We start from the raw sequence: 13452 nt of genomic DNA on the forward strand, positions 1-13452 counted from the left end.
AGTTATCGAAAATGAAGCTGCCACTGCCATGATTGGAGTGGAAAGAGCCATGGCACATGCTCAGGAGGATGCGGTTAACTTAGAAGATTTGGAAAGACAACTCAACGTTGAGCAGAGGAAAATATATGACGAAGTTACCAACCAAATTGATCATAGATTAAGTCATGAGAAGAAAGAGTGCTCATGTATGTCGTTGAAGCCTGTCCGACTGTACGTGAGTGGAGAAGCAGGAACTGGAAAAAGTTTCCTCATTAAAGCAATTTCATGTTATTTGCAGAAAAGGACTGAGTCATCGCTGTCTTGTGTTGTCACCGCTCCAACTGGACTGGCAGCACATAACATTAAAGGTATTACTTTGCATCGTCTAATGATGCTGCCAGTGGAGCATGATAACAAATTACAATCCCACAAGTTATCTGGAGATGCTTGTTGTGAAGTTTCAAGAGTCTTGAGGAAAATGAAACTTCTTATCATTGACGAAGTAAGCATGGTTTCCAATGTCATGCTTGCCTTTGTGCATTTGAGAATGCAAGAAGTTCTTAAAACAGAGTATGATGTGTTATTTGGTGGCAAACACATCATTGTTTTCGGTGATCTTCTGCAGCTGACACCAGTGAAAGGACAACCAGTGTTTAAACTACTTACACATGAAGATACCAGGAAGTGCCTAGGGAGCATTGGCAACGTTAATATATGGTTAAACTTCAATTATGCTGAACTGCGTGAAAATATGCGTCAAGCGAAGGATGAAGATTATAAGAATATTCTACAAGATGTTAGAATCGGAAAAGTGACCGAGCATAGGAAATAAGCTTTACATGCACGATTACTGTCAAATTTGTATCCAGAAGAAGACGTTGTGCCAGAGAATATTTTTCGGAAAATTACTGAGAAGAAATCTGGAATATGTTTAATGCCAACTCTCGCAGAATGTGCCATCTTCAACAACAAAATGTTGAATTTAGAAAAACAAGAGATTGTGAAACTGGAAGCTATTGAGAGAATAGAGCATATGGGAGCAACAATTATTTTGTCTGAGAATTTGAAATCAAAATTGGATTAATTAGAGAAGACTATATCTAAAACTGCTGGTTTTGAAAAGACTCTGAATGTGTGCTTAAATTGCCGTATCATTTTGAGAAGGAATTTACATGTTGAAAGAGGTCTGGTAAATGGATCAATGGGTAATGTTGTTGATTTTGAGAAATACAGAAATAGAGATGGAATTGAATTTTTAAAAATTAAATTTGATGGCATTGAGGAAGTACAGTTAATTGGTCGTTGCTCTGCTAGATTTTTGCTTGTAAAAGACTTATATGTTCGCCGTAAGCAGTTTCCTGTTTGCTTGGCATATGCGGTGACAATCCATAAATCGCAAGGTTTAAGTGTAGACAGTGCATTGGTGAATATTGGCAGTTCTGTGTTCAAGGAGGGAATGGCATATGTGGCATTGTCACGAGTCAGAACTTTATCGGGATTATACTTGATTGACTGTGATGTCACAAACATTTGTGCGGATCTAGATTGTGTTAAGGAATACAATAGGTTAAGAAGAGAGTATGCGCCACATTTGCCTCAATATCCTTTGTTTGAGAAACGTGTGGTAGGCCGGAAACGAAGAAATGTGACCAATAGTAGGGAGGTTGTAGCAAAAAGACGAAAAGTCGATGAACCCGAAATTATAAGCAGAAAGAAAATGGATTCTGTTGAAGATGTTGTTGGTTTTCAATTTGAAAATAGTTCTGGTGTCAACTGCTATGCTAATGTAGTGGTTAATGTTGTCTTTTCTCTAGAAACTTTAAAAGAACAGATTGTGATCAATTCGGATCAATGTTTTTGCTGTTTACTGAACTCTGTCTTAGAGAAATGTAGCACTGATAAAACAAAAATAGAAAGTGTGTCTGAAATTCGAAATCTGTTAGACAAATGTTCAGGTGAAACGCAATTCTCTCAAAATATTCAGCAAGATTGTCAGGAGTTTTTAATGCATATTCTTGATGTATTGCAAGATGAAGGTGTAGATGTAGATCATCTGTTTGGCCTTTCTTATCAATGGCAGCATGACTGTGAGAACTGTAGGGTATCAAGTACTACTAGTGTAGACTCAGAAAGATTTATATATTTAACTTTGCCAGACAGTAAATCAGTGTCCTTTAATAAGCTAGTAAAAGCAGCCGATCACAACATGGAGTGTAGCCAATGTAAGTCTGCAATGCTGTCCACATTATTTATACGAACATATGGCCAGTATGTTATTTTAATGTTCCAACGATGTAGGCCTGATGGAACAAAATTGACAACTTTAATTAAAAATGTTGTGGCTTCGCAGTTGTCAATATCAGGAAGGACTTTTGTAACTACAGCAATTATATATCATGACGGTCCTTCAACAACATCAGGACATTACACAGCTTATTTGAAGTCTAGAAACGGCTGGTCATTCTGCAATGATTCTGTTTTAACTTTAAAAAAAAAATTGCCTTTTGACCTTAAAAATTCTTACCTGGTGTTTTTACAACCAAAATTTTAGGGAAAGAATCTCAGGATTTGCTCTGAGGAATTTCAAGAGGTTCTAATGGCTCCTACACTATTTGGCCTTGAGGATAAGTGTAGTACAGAGTAAAAAGTTATTTTTGAGTTTTAAGTAGTTCCTGAAAAAAAAGAAGGTTTTCTTACAGAAAGTGGTGGGCACGGATTAGTTAAAGGACAACAGAGTATTTCCCAAAGCAAACGGTGTTCTTACCATAACACTTGACATCATAGAAAAATAACTGTACTTTGAATGAGTTCAGAAAAACTGTTTCTTTTAATAACCTAATTCAAGCAGCCAATCAAAACATGGAGTAGAGGTATTGTAAGTCTGCAATGCTGTAAACATTATTTGTACAAACTTTTGGTTATATTGTCATTTTAAAATTCCAACTATATAAACCTGATGAAAGTAAGTTTTCAACTTTAATTACAAATGTTGTGGCTACACAGTCGTTGATTTTAGGAAGAACATTTGTAACTGCAGCTATTATATGACATAATGGTCCTTTGACAACATCCGCTTATTACACAGCTTATTTAAAATGTAAAAACAAGCTGATGTTTCGGAAATGATTCACATTTGACTATGAAACAATGTTGCCTTTTGACTTCAAAATATTCTTACTTTCTGTTTTCAGAAGAGAGAATTTTGAGTAGGTAACTGGCCTATAATGATTCTAGGAGTTGATATAATTTTATGTACTGTTTTAAATTGCTTTGTGATTAAAAGTGATGTAGAGAATTAAATAATTGTAGTAGTCATAGAGGTAGTGTAAGTGTGTATCATAGTAAGCAGTATCAGTGTCATAGGAAATGTGGAACATGAGTGAGCAAGAAGGGTGAGATATTACTAGTACAGGATTGTGAAAGTGATCTTCAACGTTTTCTTTCTGAAAGTTGCGGAAAAAGAAAATGACGGGATTTGCTTAGAAGAATTCCAAGAGTTATAAATGGCTCTTACACGATTTGGCCTTGAGAAGAACTGTGGTAGAGAGCGAGAAGTCATTTATTGTATGTAACATATTTGTCAAAACGATGGAGCTTTTCTTTCAGAAAGTGGCGGGCTGAAAATGATAACAGCACAACAGAGTTTAAGCTGTTCATAGGACATCCTTCGACGTCATGGAAAGTAAGTTACTTTTAAGGAGTTATGATTTCTGATTGGTTATGTTATACGGGTTTTTTAAACACAATCATTTTGATTGTGTTTTTTTTTCCCCGCTGGTATATGATAAATACCTTCAACTCACTGTTTTTAGTCAAAATTGATATATTCTGAGAACAGCAAAAATAAACCATTTAACATGTATAATTAATACTGTACTTTGTATAGTGAATTTTAATTTGTACTCGTCTTATCTCATGCTCACTCATCTTTTACTACCTTCTATCAATCCTCCTTACATACTCACATTGCCTTTTGTTTTATTCTCTTTCACCCTTGCTCTCTAACTCCACTTATCTTCCAACCTTTGTTTCCCTAATCCAACTCTGCTTTTTTCTTTTCTCCCTTGCACCATTTTTCAGCTTTTAGACCTTCTGCTTTGCTTGTCTTTTCCATCTTTCCTCCCTTTGTTTTCTAAATTAAATATTTTTGGCTTCTCCTTTTTTGGTGCAATCAGTTAGTATAACTCGACCTCACTCATTTATCTTTCTTTGTTGCCTCACTCAGTCTGTATCTGACACTCTTTCCTTCACTTCCTCTGTCTCCTCTCTCCCTCACTCTCTTTTCCTTATTCACCCTTTCCTTATATAGTTTACCTTACTCACTTTCTTTTAGTAGCTTACACAACTTCAATTTAGTTTTCTCTTTTATCCTTCTTTTCTGTCACTGAAAGTATCTTCCTTTTTTTCTCTTACTAATTTACTCTATTACAATTTCTTTTTGTCTCTGACTGTCTATCACTGTTTCTTTCTCTTTTTTTCTGCATGTTTATCTCTAACTTTATTTCTTTGTAAAATTGGATGATTTTCAATCTTTTCCCTTGTCTTTTCTAATTTTTAAATACATGTTTTAATATTTTTCAAATTTTTGTTCTTTCTTTCACAGATTGAAAGTATAAAAATAACAAGTGACTAAGTTAACGACAAATATAAGGTAAGTGTTTTGTACTCTTTTCGTTACATTTCTATCACATTTAACTTCTATTAGTTCCACTGCTTCATTTCTTTAACCCTCAGTTTCCTGCCTTTGCTACTTCCCTCATTCCTTTCTCTATTACTTACTTACTCTACTCCTTCCACTCCTTTTCTCAGTCCCTCTGTTCTCATAGTTCCTCACTCCTGTTCACTCACTCCGTCTCTATTACTCTTACTGTCTCTGACTGATCACTCTTTCACTACTTGTTCATTATGCTTTCTCCCTGTAGTTCAAGCACACTATGTTATTTACATTTCTTTGCTGTTTCAATTATTCCTTTTCTCTCACTTCTGCTTTTCTGCTTTCTGTTTTTTCTCTCTGTTATTCCACATGTTTTAACCTTAGTCACTGTCATACATCTTGTTTTATTCCTAATTACTTTCACTCACTCTTTTCTTAACACTTTCACTCAGGGTTGTTCTTTTAGTCCGGTTCTATCCCTACCTCTCATTCCACATCCTTTACTGTTTTTCTTCTTAATTTGAACATTCACTCATATTCTCCAAGAAACTCTTGTTTATTATTCTTCTACTCTCCTTTTTTTCTTTCACTTCCTTATCTATTTTGTGTTTCTCAATTATACCCTCTTACATCTTTTCTTTGGTAAATAGATGTATTAAACAGTATCTCTGTGTTACTCCCTCTAGCTGTCTTTCTTTTAACATTACTCTCTGTTTCCTTCCCTTATACTCACTCTTCCTTTTTTTTTAAAAACATTTTTTTTGTTTTGCTTCCGGTTCGCGTACCGGCGCGCGTACCGGGAAGCGAATCAAAAGAAATAGAGGTTGCCAGAGTGCTAAACATTCTAGCAATTTTTTATAAAGGGGAGGTAGTTCTGAAAAAAAAAAAATTTTAATTGTTTTTGTTGTTTTATATTTTTTTTATTATTTTTCTGAACATTTTTTTACTTTTTTTGTATTTTTAGAACGGTTTTATATTTTTTTTGTTTTTTTGGGGGGGGGGAAACGAAAATCATTGATTATAACGGGCTCAACAGGAGCAACAAAAAAAAAGATAATTTATTTTCTGGGGCGTTTTGCACATTTATGATTTTCAATTGCTACGTTGATCAAATTTATGCTACTCTCCCTGTAGCAAATTAATTGGCCGCAATAAATGCACACATGCTTCACTTCCCCGAACTTCAACTGGATGTTGGGGACCATCTCCCTCGCCTCTGGTCCCGTCACTGCCTCTCCAGATGATGTACTGGCCACAGGAGGGGGGTTTTCCTGCAGGTGACGTACCTGCGCAGCACTATAATTAATAGGGTGCCACCTCTCCATATGCCGATGCATAGTGTAATTGCCATAGATATACTTCTTATCAGTCCCTCTGGACAAATCTTTTTTGCAGATGAGACAAGTAACATAGCGGGCATTAACTTTTTTTTGGCCCCGGGGAAATGAGTAAAATTGCCAGATGTATTCTTCTTTTACATGGGACCTCCTTGGTTCTTCAGGCAAAAACTGCCTCTCCCCTTGCTCCTCTTCTTCCTCTTCTTCCTCCTCTTGCTGAAGGATAACCTGAGGAGGTGGTCCTCTCTTCCTAGGAGGTGGTGGTGGTGGTGGGGGTGCACCAGCTGCAGCTACTACTGAAGCCATTTCTTAGTAAGCAAAATAGGTCTTCCTCTCACAAAGTTGAAAGTCAGAGTGAGAAAAAAGGTGAGGGCTTTCATCATTTTGGAAAAAAAAATAGTTCTAAACCAATGAAAAGTGTTATTTTTAGGTCACATGACCTAGCCTTACATCATTAGGAAACGAAAAGTGAAATGAACCAATGAAAAGTTTTAATAACAAGTCACATGACCTGTTACGCTTACGTTACGCGCTGCGCGCCACGCCCCGGATCGCTTCCATGGAGCTGCGCTTCGCGCCTCGGTTCGCGCTCCGGAGCACTTCCGGGTGCGCTAACGCGGCACGTCATAAGACGCATTACGCGAGAACGCCATACGTCACGCTTACGCGACGCGTCACAATGTTGTTTTCTAACACGGCAGTTGCGCAAACGGAACGTTTACCGGTTCGCGGACCGGGTCTCGGCACCAAATTGAGCTAACGGGAAGCTACACGGTTCGCAGACCGGGAGTGAAACAAAAAAAAATAATAAAAAAAAATACATAAAAAATTGTATTAAAGACATATAAAATATATTTTTCGAATTAAAGAATAATACATTTTAAAGCTTTTGATATTTGCTATTAAAAAACCATTGAAATTCACTGAAAAAACCATAGGTTATAGACCATATATAGTTAGGAATTAGCATTTACAAAACCTTGAAAATTCACTGAAAAAACCATAGGTTATAGACCATATATAGTTAGGAATTAGCATTTACAAAACCTTATTTTACTCACACAAAACCATTGAAATTCGCATATATAGTTAGTTGTACTAACTATATATCGCGCACCCGCAATCCACTGCTGATCATGTCACATATTACATCATTCATGACATGGTCAGTGACATCACTGATGACATCACTGATGACATCTCAAATGACATCACTGATGACATCACTGATGACATCTCAAATGACATCACTGATTACATCACTGATGACAACATCCAGTGACTGTGTATTTCTGTAAAGTTAAAATATGTCTTACATATTGAAGAATGAGTGGATGTATAAGTGTCTGGATGAAGGATTTAGTAGGTGCATGATTGACTGTATGAGTGTGTGATTAAATGTGTCTCACTGAGTGCATGGGTTAGTGACTAAAGTGTCTTAATTTGTGCATCATTATGTCTGTTGTTCTGTAAACTGCTGCATGTGTTGATCAGTAGCTATATGAGTAACTATATGGGTTATTGATTGGTTGCCCAAGTATTTGTATGGGAGACTGAGTGTGTGTGTGTGGGTGGCTGAGAGGTGTATGACTCTGTGCATAGATGTGTGAGCAGTTGATTCACTAGATGTATGGGTTCAAAAGTGCATGTGGAAACAGCTGTATGGGCGGTTGACTGTGTGCATGAGTGTATTGGTGAGTGAATGGATATCTCAGTGCTACATGTCAAAGTAAGTACATATGTAAAACACAGTACATGTGAGAGTTGACATATATAAATAACTGTGCATAAGAGCTAGTGAATGTGTGAGTGGCTGTATGGATCATTGTGAACTTGTATCAGGGATTGTATAAGAGAGTAAATATGTGTTAGTATATGTTTGAATAAGTAAGGTGTGTATAACTGTATAGTTGAGAAAATGGAGGTGTGATTGATTCTTTGCATGACTGAGTAGGTGTGTGAGTAACTCCATGGATGAGTGACAGTCTGTGAGTGCCTGTTTACACTGAGTTTATCTAAGGTTATATTAGAGTCTGAAGAGGTTCATCGTATTATCACATGAATAATGTCATCAGTGATGTGCTCAGTAATGTCATCAGTGATGTCATCAGTGATGTCATTTGAGATGTCATCAGTGATGTCATCAGTGATGTCATTTGAGATGTCATCAGTGATGTCATCAGTGATGTCACTGACCATGTCATGAATGATGTAATATGTGACATGATCAGCAGTGGATTGCGGGTGCGCGATATATAGTTAGTGCAACTAACTATATATGCGAATTTCAATGGTTTTGTGTGAGTAAAATAAGGTTTTGTAAATGCTAATTCCTAACTATATATGGTCTATAACCTATGGTTTTTTCAGTGAATATATATATATATATATATATATATATATATATATATATTCACTAAAAAAACATATGTTTCACAATCGTTATAGTTAGGAATTAGCATTTAAAAAAACCTTTGAAATTCAATAAAAATACCATAGGTTTCACAATCGTTATAGTTAGGAATTAGCATTTAAAAAACCTTTGAAATTCACTGAAAAAACCATAGGTTTCACACCAGTTATAGTTAGCTGAACATTTTACTCATACAAAATTATTGAAATTCCCACGTTATAGTTAGTTGGACTCACTATAACTCGCGCGCCAGCAATCCACTGCTGATGATGTCACATATTACATCATTTATGACATGGTCAGTGACATCACTGATGTCATCCCCTTTTATTTGCTCCTGTTGAGCAGTTTGGCATTCCCTATTTTTGTTTTTGTTGAGAAAAAACATAACAAAAAAATTTAAAAACGTTCAGAAAAAGTAAAAAAAAACTAAAAAAATAGAAAAAAAACTGTTATTTTTAGAATTACCTCCAATTCTCCAAAAAGAGCTGTATTCTTTACAAATTCAAAAGGACTGAGTGAAGTGGAGTGCAGTGAGAGAGGAAAGGAAAATGAGTGAGGGAGCAAAGAAAGGGACGAGAGGGCAAGGGAAGTAAAGTAGGGTGATTAAAAGAAGGTGAGTGTGGGAGGTGAATGAGGGGAAGGGGAGTGAACATGGGGAATGAGGATAAGTGAAGAAAGCGGAGTAAGGGAACGGGGGTGAGGAAGGGTAAGAGTACAGCAGTGAGGTTGAGGAAAGAGGGGTGATAGAGAGTGGATAAAGGCAAGTGAGCGTGAGACAATGGGAGATAGGGAGTGAGGAGACAGAGTACGAAGCTCAGGACATTGAAGGATCTCACTGACTGAGGCACCTTCAAGTCAGCCCTCAACGAATACCACATCACATAAAAGACACAAAAAGAGGCAACCTCTCAGACTGCATCGAAGCAATGTCTAAACACATCAAGGCAGTGGCGGCTTGCATAGGGTGTGCTGCGTGCAGTGGGGCAGGGCGGGAGAGGGGCATGATGGGGGTAGTAAACTCGGACATACGATGGAACAGAGGAAAGTAATTATTACGTTCTTCCGTTCCGTCGTATGTCCGAGTTTACAGCCCCCCCACCCTACCCCTCCCCTGCCCCATAGCATGCCCTATGCGAGCCACCACTGCATCAAGGAACTCTTCTCCATCATCAGAGAGTTCTCCTGCCCATCAGCCACCAAGAACACAATCTCCCCTTCACAAAACTCTGCAACATCGTGGCAGACTACGTCCACTACAATATATCCACCATCTACAGTAACTTCGAATCCCAACCCACAGACCTGTACAACATCCACCACAGCCATCATGAACTCCATCCATTCTAGAGCACCACTTGGACCCTTCCCCCATAATTTCTTCAAAATCAGAAGCAAGGAAATCAGCAGCAAACTCCCCTCCATTTTCTATGCAGCCATCACCATGGCAGCCTTCCCCAGTGAATGGCAATGCACAGAGGTCAGACTCCCTCCTCAAGAAAGCCTCTGCTGGCTCCAGAGAACTGAAAAAACTACCACCCCATCTCTCTGCTCCCCTTCCCAACCAAAGTCCTAGAGAAGGCCATCAACCACCATGTCACTGAACACCTGGAGAGAAGCAACCTGCTGCACACCTCCCAATCTGGTTTCAGCACCAGCCACAGTACCGAGACCACCCTGATCACTGCCACTGATGACATCAGAACCCTCCTGGACAGGCGGGAAAGCAGTGGCCCTGATCCTCCGTGACCTCTCAGCAGCAATAAATATGGCATTCCACCACACACTCATCATGAGACTCCACCACATTGGCATCCAGGGAGACGAGCTTAAATGAATTGCATCCTTTCTCACAAGACATACCCAGAGAATCCACCTACCACCCTTCACTTCAGAACCCAACAGCACCATCTGTGGCCAGGGCCGTTTCTAAGAGTTTTGCCACCCTAGGCGAGAATTGAAAAATGTCACCCCCTCCCTTTTACTACCATCACTCTCTCCCCCTTTCATCCAGGCTTTTCAATATAAAAGTAAATATTTAAACAGCATATTTTGGGGTGAAAATGAATTGAAGCAGAGTTGAAGATGGCCTGGGAGCTCGGGACTGGAGCTCTGTGAGGACTGAGGCTGCTAGGGCGACGGGGGCTCTAAGAGGGCTGGGACTGCTAGAGGATGAGAGTTGAAGGTGCAGAGGCTGCTAGTGGATAGGAGGTCTGAGGGACCGGAAGCTCTGGGACAGGAGCTTAGAATGCCGAGGGTTCCGGGAAGGCCCGGTCTGCCAGGGGGTAGGGATTTCTGATAGGACTGGAGCTGCTAGAGTGTGGGACCTTTAACAGCCAGGACAGGAGCTGAACAGACAAAAAAGGTTTCGAAAAGACCAACTCTGCTTGAGGACGGGAACTAAGAGGGCGGACTGCAAGGAGACATAGGCTCTGGGAGGACTGGGGGGCGCAGCAGCTAGAGGAAGGGGTTCGTGAGAGGGCTGGTGGTGGCTCAGAGAGACTCCCCTGTGGCACTGGATGGTCCAAAGGGCAAGGGGCTTCTAGAGGCAGTGGGCTACAAGAAGGTCAGAGCCACTAGGCGATAGGAGGTCTGAGAACACAGGCTGGCTGTTAAGGAGAGTCTCCGAATGTACTGTGTTTCTGCCTCCCATGAGCTGAGATTTCAACTTTCCGTGCGGCCTAAGCCCTGTTATTGTTTTGAGAGTGCTTGTTCTCCAAGGAACCTGTCCCTACCTTCAAGGCCCTACTGCCGAGATGATGGACAGAATGCTGAATAAATTAAAACATTCACCCAATCAAGAGATCTGGGTTAAATTTGACGTTCCTTTGCTCACCGTGCCACCCCAGTTTAGACCCACCCATATGCAAATCTGTCTTGCCCCTGTTGGGAACAGTCCAGCCCGAACTGTCAGGCCAGGTCCTCCCTGGACCAGAAACATGAGCCCTGGGACTGGTTTCGGGGTCTTACCCCTCATCAGCCAGGCTAGCTTGAATCCTGATCTGTGACTGGGAGTGAATATTTGCATTGTCCAGCATTCCATCCATCATGTTCTTTTTGCAATTGTCACCCTAAGTGGGAAGGGTATGCCCAGACGTGGGTCGCATGCTCGCTACACCACCAGATTCAAGCTATCCTGGCTAATGAGAGGTGATGCCCCGAAACAGGTCCCAGGATGTTTGTTTCTGGTCCAGGGAGCACCTGGCCAGATAGTTCGGGCTGGTCTGTTCCCACGAGGAAAAGGGTCAAGACTGATTTGCATGTGGCTGGGTCTAAAGTGGAATGGCGTGGCATGGAAAAAAACGATGGATTTAACCCAGATCTGTGACTGACTGGGGCAATGTTTGATTGGCTCAGCATTCTGTCCATCTTCTGTTCTTTTTGCAGTCGTCAACTTAGGTGGCAAAGAGTGTGAGTACCTACAACATCCGAAGCCACATCCCACTGGCGTGCTTTCACTCGCCCATCTCCCTCCCTCCTCCTCGGCCCACCGACTGGGGCCAGATCACACAGAGCACCCTCCACGTGATGGGCACTGTGCTTTTTGACAACCCTACCCTATCTGAAACGACTAGGAAGCAAAACCTGTCTCTGTTTGAAACATACACACGGCTCCTACATAAAAGGTTACAGTTAAAGTTCACTGACGCAAAAGGATTGGTGGTATTTTACAGATGATAAAGAATGTAATTACATATTACAGAACGTCATGTATTCATGTTGGAGGTAACTCAGGTATTAATGTAGCAGGAGACCTGTAGACAACTGGAGTTCTATTACTAAAGAGAGTTAAAGAACGAAGGGCACAATATTCCTTCTGTAAGAATGTACAAATGTTTCCTCGGAGACCAAAGTAAGCATTTCTGCTTCGTAATGTGACAAAGGTAAACAAACATTCTTGTCCGGAGAGTTGATAAAACATGTCACTTTAAGCATGTTTACTGGTATCTGATAACTAAGGATGTGTGTATGAGGGCTGGGAGTTCTGCTGAGGGCACTGTTAGTATTTAGAAGTGCAGGAAAAGGCAGCCGGCCTCCCGGTCTTTTATTAAATGCCAGCTGGTCCAATATGACAGATTTGAATACCCCTTTTGCCAAAGAACATCACACCCCTCCTCCTGTGCCCAAGCTCCATGCACAGGCCCTTTCAGGGGCCGATATTTTATAGCTGTTGGACAGCAGCGCACACAGGCCAAATTTCTGTGCCGGCCTTGTACCAGCTGTAAGAGAGGCCTGGGCAGCGCCCACCCTTCAGGGAACAGTTTGGCTCCTCTGAGCGCTGGAAAGAAGCATGCAGTGACAGGCTTCTCCGACCCCCCCTCCCCTGACCCAGGGCCCCCATTCATGCCCATCGCTTCCTCCAGGTGATAAATCACCGACTGTCTCATAGGAGCAGTGTGGGGGCGCCTCACCCGTGAACCCTATGCACTGGGATCTGCTGCTGTGTCTCATTCTGACACGAACGCACTGGCCCCCAATTAAGTCCCTCATTTGAGCCCTTCAAAGAAGGCGCTGCTTTGTTTTACACTCTCTTGGATGAAGATCCCACAAGTAGTCACATCGAAAGTCAGATATGTCTCTGTGACCCCAGAGCCTCTGGAGTCAAGGGCCAAACTCATGTTTTTTGTCGCCCTCCCCATTTTGCCGCCCTAGGCAGCCGCCTAGGCTTGCCTAATGGTAGAAACGGCCCTGTCTGTGGCATCCCTCATGGTTGAGCCCTCAGCCCCACTCTCTTCAACACTTACATGATGCTAGGGATGGGTGGAATTTGCGGAGTTGCCCTATGCAAAATTCCACGAAACTGCAAAAAATCTCAGCGAGCATACGGAATTTCGTGTGCTTGCAGAGATTTTGCAGTAATCTATGCAGGGTCACTCTCAGGGGAAGACAAGCATTGTGCCAGAGTAAATCCTGCCCTGCATATTTATCCAAGAAGATGCCACATTTTGTGCAATTCTTCTACTCAGCTGGAGTACTTTCTACTGGCTAATCAGTAAGTGCTACCCCATTGGGTAAATGTATAGTGCTTTTCTTACACTACAGTTGCGTAAAGGGACAGAAGAATTGTC

The sequence above is a fragment of the Lissotriton helveticus genome, chromosome 6, assembly GCF_964261635.1.
Source record: "Lissotriton helveticus chromosome 6, aLisHel1.1, whole genome shotgun sequence".
Classification (NCBI taxonomy): Eukaryota; Metazoa; Chordata; class Amphibia; order Caudata; family Salamandridae; genus Lissotriton; species Lissotriton helveticus.